Source organism: Jaculus jaculus, chromosome X, assembly GCF_020740685.1.
Source record: "Jaculus jaculus isolate mJacJac1 chromosome X, mJacJac1.mat.Y.cur, whole genome shotgun sequence".
Classification (NCBI taxonomy): Eukaryota; Metazoa; Chordata; class Mammalia; order Rodentia; family Dipodidae; genus Jaculus; species Jaculus jaculus.
Window position 1 is genome coordinate 99,319,771 of NC_059125.1, and position 16,684 is coordinate 99,336,454.

General features: G+C 36.6%; 1 protein-coding gene across 1 annotated transcript in view; it reads left to right on the forward strand.

Moving 5' to 3' along the window:
• Il1rapl2 (interleukin 1 receptor accessory protein like 2) overlaps positions 1 to 16,684 on the forward strand; it is a 1,146,491-nt gene that overhangs the window by 1,015,117 nt on the left and 114,690 nt on the right. The gene's annotated exons all lie outside the window — the stretch shown is intronic.

The following is a 16,684-nucleotide window of genomic DNA, read 5'->3' on the forward strand; positions in this document are numbered from 1 at the left end:
TATACTATATGAACTCTTACTTGTAAAATAAAATAATTAAAATGTAAGAAAACAATGAAACACTATATATATAATTAACTGGGAAATAAAAATAGTTTAGAAATTAAAAGTGTCAGGGTAGACCCAGAGAGATTGCCCAGTGGTTACAGGAACTTGCCTGCAAAGCCTTCCGGCCTGGTTCCAATTCCCCAGAACCCATGTAAAACCAGATGTGCTCAGCAAGAGACTCTGGCGTACTCATACATACACACATGCAAATAAATAATTTAAAATATAAGTTTCAGAGCATTAGATAATGAAATATATAATCAATCTGTACTAGTTAAATTTTCATAGGAATGTTGAAAAGAGAAGAAATCTCTCTCTCTCTCTCTCTCTCTCTCTCTCTCTCTCTCTCTCTCACACACACACACACACACACACACACACACACACACACACACACACAGCTGACCCTGAGATGCAGAAAAATGTTAATGTGAAATCTTTCAGCATTTATTTTGCCACTTTCTTGGCTATGCATTCAGGGAGATACAAGGGTAAAGACACAATTTATATCTTCAAGTATCACACAGCCTAATAGAGGAGATAAATGAACACAATTCAATGCATTAAGATGAAGGCTCTGAGACAGGACAAAATTATGAGATACTAGCGCACTAGGTTAGGAGACAGTAGGCAGGGTGCAGGGAAGGCGTCCCAAAGGAGGTGATATTTGAGATGAGTTTTGACCCAGTAATGTTACTTTTATAGGGAATTGCACTAGAGGCCATGCATTCCCCTAAAGTGTCACATTACAGGCAACAGCTGCAACTCACTACCAAGACTTCACCCTCAATGTCTGACATCACGACACTGAACAGAAAGCCTAAGGGGGAGGGTGGTATACAATGGCTCTAAATCTAACCTCTGGGCTATTGGGTCACATTGGGAACAGATAAGAGTTATAGGCCCAAATGTTAATCTAAATTAACAGCCTTCCCTTGATAAGGACTGAGGTGATAAACTAGACTGAGACAGTAGAGAGAGGACAAGAAGGAAGAAATACTTTGCTGTTACATCATTTTTCCATGCTGAGGAAAAATAAATAAATAAATAAACCTTCTCTTTGAACACAAACCACTTTTCTGGTCTTGTTTCAATCTTCATTCTTATACCTTTTGCCACATGGAATGCTTGTAAATGCATCTCACCTCGCATATGGATATTTAAAAACAAAATAACATCACCAAGATCTGTTTCTCCTTCTTTTGAAGCTGGAAGAGTGATTGTAGTTCAGTTCTTATTTTATCTGAACAACTTTGCCCATATGGAAGGGTCACCATAGGAAATTGAAAACCAAATTTAAATTTTATAATGAAAAAATCTTGAAATGACTTCTTCAAGCTGATCCCACTCATTCCATTTCATGCCTTTGTTCTCTCAAAATGTGGAGGCTCTTTGGGGAGTAATGATCTGTTCTTATTGAATTATTGTCAGTCATGACTATCATCATTCATTTACAGAAAGAAAAGACACAGCATGAATAGTTTTCAAATTCACCTCTCATTTTCATTTTTCCTAAGACAAGAGAATAAACCTACATTGAAAGATGGAAGACTAATGGTTGAACACGAGGAAGAATATCAGTTTGATTAAATACTTAGTTTGGAGGTAAGATCAAGTGCTAAGTAAAATTTAGAACATATATACATTTTTGAAAACTGTGCTTGTTATTCTTGTTGTTTGGATGGAACACTAAACAACACATTGTTTTTTTTCTTTTTTGGTTTTTCGAGGTAAGGTCTCACTCTAGCCCAGGCTGACCTGGAATTCACTCTGTAGTCTCAGAGTGACCTTGAACTCACAGTGATTCTCTTACCTCTGCCTCCCGAGTGCTGGGATTAAAGGCATGTGCCACCACGCACAGCACAACACATTTTTAACAGCACTTTTTTATTCAGATCACAATGAAATACTGGGATCAAGGGTAAATTTAGAAAAAAAGTCAGTAAATGTTTCGAATTTTAAATCACTCATTATTTTTCCATACTATATTAATTTATGATTTTGAAATACTTCCTTCCTTCATTGATTGTATAATATAATTATTATGGTTTTAATCCACAAGAACCATCAGAAATGAAGTGCACTATCTGAGAAACAACCTATCATAACTCTCCACCTGGCATTTTCCATACACATTCAAGCTAAATATTTGGCCTTGCGAAATCAAGAGCAAATGGTAAGACATAAACATTTATACAGGAATCAAAATGTCACTATTAATAATATTTAAAATTAAATTGAGTGTGGTAGCACATGACTCTAATCCTAGCACTCAGGATGTAGAGGCAGGAGGATAGTGACTTCAAGGCCAGTTTTGTCTACATAAAAAATTGTAGCTTAATATGTAGCCTAGGCTTCATACATTCTGTCTCAAAAATAAATAAATAAATAAATAAATAAATAAATAAATAAATAAATAAATAAATAAATAAAGGGCTGGTGTTGTAGATTAGTGGTAGAGTGAATTAGTTCCAGAATTTGATCCTTAATAAATCTCAAAGCACAGGGGCTCTGTACTAGGCATTAAAGGTAATAATTTATGGGAAATGGAAAGGATAAAAATAAAGAACCCTCAAAATTGTTTTTTTCTCCAGAGTTTTTTTTAATTTTAATTTCAAAATTTAATTTCACACTGATAATCACCACCACTCTTTGCTATAAAATAACCATTCATCCTAAGCTCCCATTTTTTTTTAAACTAATGTCCCATATCCATTAAGGCCTCTTGTCATCCCCCTCCCTCCTATAAGGAAAGTAGAAAGGATAAAAGTAACAAAGAACACCCTCTCACAGAAAAAAAGCATGAGTTTTTTGTTTGTTTATTTTTATTTATTTCTTTGAAAGTGACAGAGAGAAGGAGGGACGGAGGGAGAGAGAGGAAGAGAGAGAGAGGGCGAGAGAATGGGCATGCCAGGGCTTCCAGCCACTGCAAATGAACTCCAGATGTGCGCGCCCCCTTGTGCATCTGGCTTATGTGGGTCCTGGGGAATTGAGCCTTGAACTAGGGTGTTTAGGCTTCACAGGCAAGCACTTAACCACTAAGCCATCTCTCCAGCCCAAAAGCATGAGTTTTAAATATGCAAGCCTTGAAGCTTATTGATAGAAATTGCAGGTATCAAACCATGCACTATTTCTCATGAACTTTTGTATGGTTGTTCATTATTATTGCAAGCTAAGTCATATCAAAGTTGGTATCTACCCTTTACCACCATGTATATCTATTCCAAAGGTCTTTTATTAAAATTTTCAACCATGACTCTATTCCTCTATCCCTCCTTCCTTCTTTCTTTCTAGCTATACCCTGTCACATTTTATATCTATGTGAAACTATAGTTTTCCTATAGGAATGATATGGTTTTTTTTTTTTAAATATACAACAGAGGCTTTACATAATTGTTGTTATTATTGCTATAATCATCTCCAAACTCTTTTGGGTCTGTGTTAGGAATTTGAATTGGGGAAAATAATTTACTGAAAATATGAAATTGCAGGAGAATTTTAGTGGCCTGACTGCTCTGGAATGACTACCACCATCATGGGCCAGTTACACACTTAATTTCAGGTGTCTCTGCTAGGACCTTCCTGCCTTCTATTGTTACATGTGTCTGTACTTTCTAGAGTGCTAGCTACAAACAATCCTATAGCAGGCTCACAATACATGCATCAACTGAGGACTTGATAAAAGAATATCCTATAGGCCAGATTTTGTTCGTTGAGATTAAACAGCAGACAGTGCATGCTTTCATTGTACATTGAAGTTACTAAGAAGTCCAGGATGCACTAAAAACTTATTTGCCTAAAGCCCCAAAACATTTCAAAATTTTATGAAAAATATTTTAAAAATTGATCACCAAATCTTTTAAATTAAGAAGCATATTAAGAGAGGCAAACAGATTTGAACATCTGTGTATGTTTTTCTTCTTCCTTAAGCTCATGCACCTGTATTTCCAACTAATCTGTTAATGGCTAGAACTGATTGACAGGTGCAACAATGCCAGTGTAAGCACTGTGGAAGTTATAAATTGGCAGTTCTTTATGACAATTGAAGGCTGAGCAAATTCAGTATGGAAAGCAGATGTTAAACTAGTTGAGCAAGGTAGCGCAGTCCTGTGATCTCAGTTCTTAGGAGGCAAAGGCAGAATCATTACCAAGTTCAAGGCCAGTCTGGACTACATAGATATTATGACCTATACCATGAGACCTTGTTTCAAACCACACTGTGGTAGTTTGAATGCATGGGCCCATAAAATCCTGTGTTTTATTAAAACTTGTAACTTGGAGGAGGTGTTTTGGGGGGCAAATCTGATTTCCAACCCAAAGATATGCAGAAAAATCTGAATGGGCGCCAGCTTCTTCTGCCACTGATGGAACTGCCCTTGGATCTGTAAGCTGGGAATAAATCCCTTCCTCTCATAAAAATGTTTTTGTTTAAATATTCATCCCAGCAACATGAAACCTGTCTACTATACACACCAAACAAAATAATACGTATGCTAAAATAAGGAAATAGAGAGTAAACTCATTAAGCAAGTAAAATCAGTAAGCATATGTAGCTACATTTAGGCTCTGAAATCTCAAGATAAATATATATAGTAGGCTAGCATCTCTGTTTCAGCAATTTCTTCAGCACATGAAGATAATTTACATGTATTACTTATAAAATAATGAGTTTCATTATGATATTTTGTACATGTATACAATGTACTTTTATCATATACACTTGCCTTATCCTTTTACTGGTCATCCCCAATTGTCCTTGTACTTTCATGTCCTTTTCAAATTTCACAATCTGAGAGTTCAGGGAAGACTTAGAGGTTACAGGTACTTACTTGAAAAGCCTTCTGGGCTGTGGTTTGATTTCCCAGTACCTACATAAAGGCAGATGCACAAAGTGGTATATGGATTTGGAGTTCATTTGCAGAGGCAAGAGTCCCTGGTGAAACTATATTCTCTCTCTCTCTCTCTCTGTCTCTCTTCTCTCACAAATGATTAAATGACAATTAAAAAAAAAATTCTAAGCCTGGCATGGTGGCGCATGTCTTTAATCCCAGCACTCGGGAGGCAGAGGTAGGAGGATTGCCGTGAGTTCGAGGCCACCCTAAGACTACATAGTGAATTCCAGGTCAGCCTGGGCTAGAGTGAGACCTTACCTCAAAAAAAAAAAGATTCTAGGACCCATGTATGAGAGAAAAAATATGATATTTGTCTTACTGAATATGGATTATTCTCTGCAGGGAAAACAGATTTTTTTGACCTAATATGTCTACCACTTTTTTTTTTTTTGAGTAGAAACTTGGTATTGACGCATGATGTTTGTGCCCCCATATCCTTTCTCTTGTCTCCACTCCACTGAGAGCCCTTAAGATTGCTGGTATTCACAATGGGATCGTGGGTTATGAGTTGTGAGAGCAGCTGTCAGTCATTGTGAGAGTGCAATGCTTCTGGATAGTTCCTCCCACCCTGTAGCTCTTAAAATATTTCTGCCCTCTCTTTGGCAAAATTTTCTGAGCCTTGTTGAGTGTGCTTTAATTTTACTTTAGTGTTGAACTCTCAGAAGCTTCTGGGTTTCTGCTTTGGTATGCTTTGAGTATTCTCAATGTCTCCATCACCCAGTGCAGGTTGTCAGGCTCACCATGCAAAAATTCGTATGGAATGGCAGCAGGCCTCAGATATCCAAACAATCTTCAGCAAAATAAACACCCCTAGAGGTACCACCATATCCAATCTAAAGCTATCCTACAAAACCACAGTAACAAAAACAGCTTGGTACTGACACAAAAAAAAAATCTTTAATTTGTAATTGGAAGCTATTTTGCCACTTAAAATATGGAAACACAACTTTGTGGGTTAAAATGAAACTTCACATTCATTTGTTCATTATTTTATTCAAAAGTACTTACTGAGGGTTGGAGAGATAGACTAGTAGTTAAGGTGTTTGCCTCCAAAGCCAAAAGAACTCAGTTCTTCAATTTCCCGGGACCCACATAAGCCACATGTACAAGGTGGTACATACATCTGGAGTTCATTTGCAGTGGCTGGAGGCCCTGGCACACCCATTCTCTCTCTCTCCCTTCCTCTCTCTCCTTCTTTCCTTCTCTCTCGCTCTTTCAAGTTAATTAATTAATGTAAAAAATTAAATATTTACTGAACATCTACTTTCTTTCAGACACATTCCTGAGTAACAAGATAAGATAAAGCCCTTGTCTGCAGAGATCACAATTAAGTAGAAAGCAGAAAAATAACAAGACCATTTTGATAGTAGACAAAGACTGCAAACAGAGCTAACCATATATCTTACCTATCAAAAGAGTGTGTAAAGAGGAAGAAAGGATCCTTGATTTGAGTCCTAAAGGGCTAAGAAATTAGCTAGGGAAAATTTGTGACAGATGGGTTTGCATGTTCAAATGCACATGTAGACATGAATCAATATTACAAGTCTCAGTAAAATAAGTAATTTGATATAGGAAAGATGAAAAGGAGAATGTAGGAAGATATAGAAGGCATGAGTAGAGAGGCCAGCCATGCCTCAGAAGCCCTGGAATAGTAGGTTACTGGAAAAGGGCAATAGTGGTATGATTAGAATTGCGACTCTGATTACTCTAATAGCATTATGAAAGATGTGACAGCATTATCATAGTGGAGGCTGAACACAGGGATGTTGGTTAAGATAATTATGCAATAATCTGGAAAAGAAGCAAGATGGACTTAAACGGACTTCAACTAGTGCAATTATAGACACTGGATAAAAATGTATTTCATTTTTTAAAAAGCCAGGCATAGAGGTGCACTCAAGTTGTGGAGGCAGGAAGATAAGAAGCTCAATACCAGCCTCCACTACATGAGGCTGTCTCAAACAAGCAGTCAAAGAATCTAAGAAATCAGTGATATAGGTAAAGTGAGGAAGAAAGACAAGGATGGTAGAATTTTATTTCTCACTGGAATGACAAGATAATGAGAAGGTGGTATGGTCACATCAATCAGACTGGAGAACACAGCATGAATGTGTTTATGGATGCTTGTGATACCTTTTATTCTGGGCATGTTTTCTGTTTGTGGTGGTGTTTGGTGAAATACACTGATATGATTTGATTACACAGGAATGTTAGCCCCAGAAGAAAGCATAAATATTATGTTTCTTTATGTGCCTAACACTGATAATCTCCATGCCTATACCTCTGCTTTTATTTTCTTACCCTTTGTATATATCTCTTACTAATTTTATAAATTTTCTTTGCATTCTTTATATTTTCAGAGTAATCACTGACTGGCTAGGGATCCCTAGTAAGTCAAAAGAACAGAATGTATTATTAGAAATATACTCTTGAATAGCCCCAACAGTTGGGTCATTTCCCCACACATCTACTTCCTAATCCATGCTTTCTTTAACATTTACCTATCTCCTCTCCCATTGTCTCAATGTACCAGTAGGTAATTGATCTAATTAGCTTATATTTATCTGCCTTCCCTAGTAGTTTAGTTATTAGATGGAAAATCAGTTTATGGTTAAAGACAAATAATCAATTCTGGCTTTCTGTTTCACCATTCCCTAAAAATATTCAAACAAAGGAATTTGGAGTTTTGAAGTATCTTTTTTTTTTGTCATTCTACCTAGTTTTCTTATATATATATATATATATATATATATATATATATATATATATATATATATATATTAGTTTTCTATTCAGCAAATACAGGCAGTTTGGTACCATTATTAGGCTCATCCATGACCTACCCCCTCCCCACTGGCCCCCCTTATTGATGTATATGGGTCATGCCTTGTGGAGTTAGCCCAGTTATTGGTACGATAAATGTCTCTGCATATCTTGGCCTAACATGTGGCTCTGACATTCTTTTTGCCCCCTCTTCCACAAAATTTCCCTGAGCCATGTTGGGTTCATTTTTGGTCTGCTTCAGTGATGAGGTGTTGGGGGCCTCTGAGGCTCTGGCTCTCTGATTTGGTAGGAGTTGATTTTTCTCTGTGTTAGTCTCCTTCCCCCTTGTGCTGGTATCCGGTTCATCAGGAAAACAGCACCCTTGCTTGTTTAGCTAATTTTCCTTAGTTTCAGCCGGGGCCCTTTTGAGGTATAATGGGGTGGCTCTCTCCTTAGGATCTACATCTATCTTTCTTTCCCCATAATTTGCAGGACAGCTAGGCAGTCGCCATCTTGGCTGGAAGTCCTCAAGTATCTTGATAAGATAGTAATCAGTTGGTAACAATTTAGTCACTTCAGTGTTCTTCTAATACCATCACTGAAGTGTCATTATACAACTATATCCCAACCATTTTATCAACTTTCGTTTAGACTCTTAATCACTAGATATCTTTATTCTAAATAAATGTCCCCTCACTCACTGCACTCTCTACTCCCAGGCCTACAGAGTACAGACAAGTGTCTATATTCTAAAACACTCATTCAGCTTTGCAACTTACTTATTGTACTTCCCCATGGGAAAGTTGACTAATTGGTAATCATGCTTTTGGGCATCCAGAAAGAGTCATTTCTGCACTCTTCACTTGTGACTGCCTATTAAGTAATCAACTAGTACTAAAAGAATAAAGATATAATTGAACTCAGAAGGTCACTTAATCCAGTATTTGCTTTGTAGATAAGAAAAGCAAAACAGAGTGTGGTCATACAATTCTCCATAGGCGAATACAGCTAGAACTTGAATTTCCTGACATCTTAGGGCAGTTTTCTTTGTACTAGAGATATCAACTGTCTCTATGAACATGTTGCTGTCACCTCCTCTGTTTTAAACAATCTCCTTTCACAATTTATACTAAGTTATCTTTTTTGACAAGGTTCTTTCCCTCATAGTTCCCCTTTGTGCCTATAGAATCCTGATCATGCAACCAAATGCAAGTTTTGAATTTTTCATATTGCTTTTGCAATGGAGAAATATTCCTCTATGCCAGGTGTCCCATCTCTTATCTTGGAAAAGATTTCTAATGAGTTTACATAACTAGTGTGGGTTCTATAGGACCAGAGTGTGTGTGGTGGAGCTGTGTATTGTTGATAGCTGCAGGTGTTCATGATGCTGACAGTGTGCAGAAGTTGAAAGCTGAAAATTGCAAGCAGTTAGCTGAGGTATAAAAACCAGAGGAATAATTCCAAGTACATTTCCAAAGTGAAGTAGGTCTAAGGCAAGCATATGGAACCAGTGTTTAGAGTAATGAGAGGTCTATATGTCAGGAAAAAGATGATCTTGTTGAGATGGGGAAGATGAAGAGAGCAGGGAGATAAGTGAGGCAAAACATCACGTCCTAAACCTGGGCTTTGACATGCTCCTTTAGCATGTTGCAGAGATGATCCAGACCCACTTGATGAACTTGGGGGCAGGAACACAAATAATATATCATAGAATGACAGAGAAGAGGTCAGATATGTGTCTTCCTTGGTCATACTTCTGGCATTTTGCTTTGTTAAATAAGAAATTCGAACTCAAGCTGACAGTTAAAGGATTTTACCTACTTTGCACCCTCTTCCCCCCAAAATTAACATCTGGACAAAGTTTTACAGTATAAACAGCTGGGCCAGCTCCTTGTCAGCACTGTGCATCTGCCACCTTTCACACTCAGTCAGCATTTGGCATCTTGGCCAACAGTGCTCAAAGAAGTGCCATTTGTGCTGGTGATATGATACCACTCAGAGGTAATACTTTCTGGTCTCACTCATACTGACAAGGTTGCCTCACAGCATAATAATTTGTATTCAAGTACATTTCCCATCATACTTCTCCTTTTGAAAAATGAGTTTCTGTGTCTGATGTCTGAGTTTTGAACACTCTTTTTCCAGGCAGCCATGTTGCAAGTCCTGTATCATTTATTCTTACAATGTAATAGAAAATTTGTGTCCTAAATTTACCCAAAGGTGCTGTATTTTCTTCCATTTTTGCTCCTTATTTTCAGGGTTGAAACATATATAAGAAGCGTTGTCTGATGGACTAACTCTCATCTCTAACCTTCCATCATGATTTCCTCTCCCAGAATGCTTTTGTGATTTTTATTCTGGATTGCTTTCAATTCCTCTGATTGGTTTATAGGTTTGATTATACTTTCTCTAATCATATGGTAAAATGTGTTATCATTGATAACTTAGCTATAGATGCAAATCTCAAATACAATATGCACAAAGAATATAAGTAAATAAGCAATTTAAATATTATTGATAGGTATGGGATTTTAATCTGAAAATAGAATGTATTATTGCCATAGTTACCTTCTCATTGTTGGGACAAAACATCCAACAAAAAGCTTCTGATGGGAGGAAAGTTTTTATTTTGGCTTACAGTCTCAAGAGGAAGCTTCATGATGGCAGAGAAAGCATGGCATGAGCAGAGACTGGACATCACCTCTGTTGTAGCAAGTGGGAAACAGCAACAAAAGAGCCAAACTCTAGTGAGGGGAACTGACTATAACACCACTAAGCTTACTTCCAACAGCATATCTCCAGCAAAGCTCTACCTCTCAAATTGCCATCAGAAAACATTAGCATCAGTATATGTGGGAGGGGGGGATCTGATAACCACAGATGTACTACACACTTCAGTGCAGGTTTGAATTTATGCTGTCTTCTCTTACATTCTTTCCCTTGCCTTTATTTTCTTCAACTTTCCAGATGCCTACTCTATTATTCTCATTTTATGTTCCTATACTGCCTGTGTCATGAATCTGATTCCACAGTGCATATCAGGAGCTTTCCTTCAATTCTATATGTTGTACTAGCTAACTTAGAGTAGAAGGATACTTTCCTGTGTTCTCCACAGTAAAGGCACAGTTGAGTCAAGTAAAGTCGAAATTACATGATGACAATGTGGAAGGGAAAGCATGTGTGTCTGCTGGCTTTATATGTATTGATACATCAATGATTTTGTGAGGCTCTGTCCAATAGTTCAAATACAGAGGGTTTTCTTTTATGATGTGGACCTAACATGGGATGGGAAAAGGATTATAATGACTGTTCTTATTCTTTTTTTAATATTTTATTTTAATTGATTACTTTTTTTGACAGAGAAAGGAAGAGACAGAGAGAGAGAGAGAGAGAGAGAGAGAGAGAGAGAGAGAGAGAGAGAGAGAATGGGTGTGCCAGGGCCTCTAGCCACTGCAAATGAACTCCAGATGTGAGCGCTCCCTTGTGCATCTGGCTAACATGAGTACTGGGAATCAAACCTGGGTCCTTTGGCTTTGTGGGCAAATGCCTTAATCACTAAGCCATCCCTCCAGCCCTGCTCTTATTCTTAATGTTTGCAGTTCTAAGTAGTTGTACTTGTCAACTTTGCTTTTTAGGGCTATCTGGCTTAGGAGTCACATAAAGAAATTATCATCTCATGTTGGTAAAGTGTCATCAAATCATTTGTATTACTTTGCTAGAGAGCAGATTGATGCTAAGTGAGTCATGTTGGGGCAGTCATTGCACACCTAACTATGTGTGAAAGTTATAAAAACAATAATACAACATTCTTTTCCTCACAAGAATACCATTGTTAGTAGAATGTAAATAAGTAGATTTGGTTAATTAGACTACAGGCTTCCCAGCGAGCCCTAATTGAGCCCATTCTATATCCCCCATAGCAACAATGAAAATCTGCCTCTTAGTTTTTCTACCATGAGGAATAGAATTTACTGACAGCCCCAACTGCTGTGCTCTGAATATACCACTGCATTGAGGGGTCACAGTCCTCACAAGCTGATACCAGCCAGAAACTAAGCAAGGCAAGCACACTCACACATCCATTCCTGGCACATGCAGGGCAACTATATGATGGATGCCTTTCACTCTAGGCTCTCCAGTGGTTTTGCCAAAACATTTTTAAAATTGTTCTGAAGTTTCAAACTCTTCTTAAATATCTCTATATTCCTCTCCTCTACAAGACTACCAATGATATCACAGCCAATTAAGTTTTGCAGCCTCACTTATCTCTCTTTCAAATTTCATCTTTGCTTCCCTAACCTCCAATAAGTTATTTTCATGTCTATATTCCATTCCATCTGCTTCTAAAAAGGACTTGATCAGCATATTCTGCACTGCTGTCAGTTAACTGGCCAATGTGGGTTGGTCACAAGGTAAACCAGACAAATACTACAATGATTTAATAATGCTAGAATTTATATATATATATTTAAGTATAAGAAAGCAAACATGTATGTATGTATGTATGTATGTATGTATGTATAACTTTAGTTCTATTTCTCATCCGGAAGTCATATAGATAAAGTAGAGTTTATAATACTAATACTAATTTATATTGTGGTTGGGAAGGAACAAAATAATACCAGAAAAATCCTAATATTGCGGTTAGAATGTTATACTTTTCATCATATTATGAAGAAAATAGACTTCCTATAATTGAGAAGTTTATGAAGTAGCTTTTCAAAAGATGAAAATTTTATTAAGGACAAATAAATAATATTCAAAGGAGAATTGGGAATGTTTTCAGTGCTCATAATTGTCCTTTTCTGGTAGAAATAATGAGTAATAGAGAAGCTTCAATGCAAAGGGCTGGACTCCTGGAAACTACGCATGGTTACCATGTTACAAATGGGTCCATCTTGCAATGCACAGAGTGAGGATGGTAGGAGACAAGACCTTTAAAAACAATCATAACTATCTGGAGAACAATAAAGTGAGGTACAAGTTCTAAGGTGCAAAATAATCAAATTTGAAAAGATAGCTATAGTTAACTATCTTCAACTTTACAAGGTCTATGATACTGCAGGGAATCTGCAGAGTACAGATCTCAATAAATAAATAAATAAATAAATAAATAAATAAATAAATAAAATAAGGATATGATGAATTCTGAGTCTCTGAACATTACAGTTCTATGCCATACTGAGAGAAAGGGTGTTAGGTCCTAAGCATATTTGGCCTGGAACTACAGTTGTGTTTTCTGTTTTCCAAGACAACAAAACAAAATTGTGATTCTTCCTTTGGCAAAGAGAAAAGAAAAGCTAGCCACCAAGCTCATATTTTTGCCTGAGTGTGGAGAATTTCTGCAAAGGTACTTAAAGAGCCAGAGAGGGAGTGACAGGGTGAATTTTCCAGTGGAGGCAACTCCCAAGTGTCAATGCCATCTTTGTGTGCAAGGCTTAAGGCAAAGAAGAATACAGTGCATCTAGTGGCAGCCACAGATGAGGCAAATGAACAGACTCTTAAAATTTATATTAGAATGTTTCGGCATGTTAAAGTAGTGTTTTTTGTGTAAATTGAACATGGTGGTAGGTAATTATAACTGAGAGTTATATCCCATATGAAGCCAAGGCCATACTATTTTAAATTATTTACTTTCAATGTTTTCTTTTTTCTGTATTAAAAAGAAAATGTCGGGCTGGAGAGATGGCTTAGCAGTTAAGCGCTTGCCTACGAAGCCTAAGGACCCCAGTTTGAGGCTCAACTCCCCAGGACCCACGTTAGTCAGATGCACAAGGTGGCGCATGCATCTGGAGTTCGTCTGCAGTGGCTGGAGGCCCTGGCGCGCCTATTCTCTCTCTATATATATCTGTCTTTTTCTCTCTGTCTGTTGTTCTCAAATAAATAAAAAATAAACAAAAAAAATAAAAAAAAAGAAAATGTCAAGATGAAGGCAACAGATTTACACAACAGACTTACCTCTACTTTTTTGCCTATATCAGCCAAAAATATTAATTTAGGACTTGAGAATCTTATTCAGTTTTCTTAATTGAACTAATTTCTCTACTCAGCAGCATTCAAACAAAAGGAGGCAATAGGAAAGAGGCTTCTAACAATGACCCTAAAGCAATAAGCAATCATAATGTATCATTTAAGTTACTACATAAAGATTAAATAGTGGTTACTATAGTTTTAGTGTTTAGCTAATTTGGTTCCTCTCTTTAATTACTTGATAAAATAATGATCCAGTTAGTCAGAAACTTTGGTCAACCATAATGACCAGCACTAAATAATATTCAATTATGTCAATAAATAATATTTTCTTAGCAGGAATATTTAAAGTCTTCTTCTGAATTGTAAGATTGAGATAGAAGTTCACAGTTGGCTTACTACATTTATGGGTCAACTATTTCTGAAATTGGTTATGACTTTTGCAACCCTCTGACAGACTTCATCCCTTGGGTTTTGGCAAACATTACTTTATCATCTGAATGCCTAGGGTATTTGCCTCTATCATTTCCTCTATTAGAATTCCTTAGAAAAACTCGGAAAGGTGAATTCAGAGTTCAGGAAACATAACTTTTGCTTGAGGCTATGTAAGTTGGCAAAACTTCCTATGTCAGTGACATTTTGAGAAAATTTTCCCTTCATGTAAGTATACAATTTGCCCATGAAGACCAAAGAAAAAGAGCTTAATCTCTGTCCACACCAGAAATAATTCTTTTGTACAACTCAATTCCTTAGAGAAATACTGTTTTTACGTTAGCAAGATTTTCCACTGGCATTTGTCATCAAGAAATGGAAGAGAGGCTGGTTGTTGGCTTCATGAGCTTAGGCAGATATGTGTATTTTTTTCTTAATTAAAGGTTTAGTTGTTTGACTATTTGGCATAAAAGACAGCAAGATTATTTTTCTTCGTACAAAATTCTCCCAGAATAGAGATGATAACCAGCAGGAAAATGAGTTAAAGAGACAACTAAAGGGCACTGAGATTGTTTAGTTCACAGAAAAGGTGGCTAACTGGTAACTTAATAATGATCTTCAAGGATCTAAAGGAAAACCATTAGGACCAGATGCTCCTCATCTGCAGAGAAGATACAGACACAGCAAATGACACCATAGCAAAGAAAATTTTAAGGAAGATTTAACTGGAAATGAAGGCTGTCAAACATTACAATCCATTACTTTAGAGGTTGTGAAATTACCTCTGTGCTATTTTACATTTTTCTTCAAAGCAGATATATTTTTGTCTGAGGTGATTGAGGTAAACTTTCCATGAAGACTAGAGAAATGTACATGTGATAGTGATATCTGAAGAGTTTTTCACAGTTCTATGATTCTGTGAATATATTTTGTATTATTTGCACTATATCCCCTAAGGTGCTCATTTTACAATTTACATTTTGCATTATTCTTCCACTTAATATAATTTCAATTTTCAGTCAGTCATTTCTAGATATGGAAATTGATGATTTTCTACCCCCTTGAAGTTTTAGAAGTGATAATTATGCCTCTACAACCCTCCTCTCCACTCAGACTCTTTTTCTTTTCTTTCTGTTCAATTTCTTATTATTCCATTTTATGTTAGTCCTTTATGAAGAGTTGAGACTATGTGTAGACTTTTTACAATACTTAGCACACTGAATATTTTAGATGAATTTAATTATTGATCCATAACTTGAGGACATGATAGAATATAACAGAGTTAAATCCCATGTAATGATAACCTAGCATTCTGTTTTCCCTTGGCCTACATTTGCTGGGTCTGTGTAAAAATAACCATTAGGTTTAGCTATTTTAAGGCAGAAATCGAGAGCATAGATCTACAAAGCAAAAGTGTTAACCCATTTATAAGTATACTGAGACTAAAATGAAGATTTAATTCTCTGGATCTTTCTTTGTACTGGATTGTATTGCTGAAACATAAATACATGACGTTCCTGTCCTTTTTGCATGCATATGTGTGTGTAGTGTGTATACATATGTGTAGATATGGCCATATGTATGTAGAAACACACACATGTATGTACATACATGTAGGGCCAGCAGTCAATGTTGGGTCTCTTCCTTAACATATAACTCAATGATTCAGCTAGAGTAAATAACCAGTGAGCTTCAGGAATTACCTGTCTCTACTTTTCTGCTGCTAAGATTACAGGTTTATACTACAATGTCCAACATTTCACGTGGATGCTAGGGATCTTTAATTAAGTGCTCACTTTATCCACTTATCCATCACCCCAGAACATGTATGTCTTAATGAAATACATGTAGATATATTAGATTGTAGCAAGAGGCCATCATGTATCAATGAATTTACTGTACACAGAAAATTAACTCTATTTATTTACTTGACACTCAAGGCTTTTCTAAATAGTTACATGGACTTTCCTACCTTGTTAGTTTGGTTCATCAGAATGACTCCTCTATTATATCTTTTTTTAAATTTTTATTTATTTATTTATTTGAGAGAGACAGAGAGAAAGACAGAGGGAGAGAGAGAGAATGGGTGCGCCAGGGCTTCCAGCCTCTGCAAGCGAACTCCAGATACATGCGCCCCCTTGTGCATCTGGCTAACATGGGACCTGGGGAACCGAGCCTCGAACTGGGGTCCTTAGGCTTCACAGGCAAGCACTTAACTGCTAAGCCATCTCTCCAGCCCCTCTATTATATCTTAACTATTTCCTCATGATAAACTCTTTTTGCTTATTTTCTATGATCTGAATATTACCAGACTTTCCATCTACTCTTTCTCCCACTATTCTCCCATTTTCTCCCATTATTATCATAGTAAGTCATATTAGTTGATTCCTTACCATGCCTAAGGTACTACTTGTAAGCCCTTTAAAATCATTGTCCCATGTAGTATTTTTAAGGATAATTGGTATTGTTCTTTAGTTAATTTCTAATATCTTCTCTTCCAAGATACATCCTTTAGCCAACTGAACCATAGTAATACTACCTTCTATTCATTCATAAAATCTATTATCTTTACTTTCTAT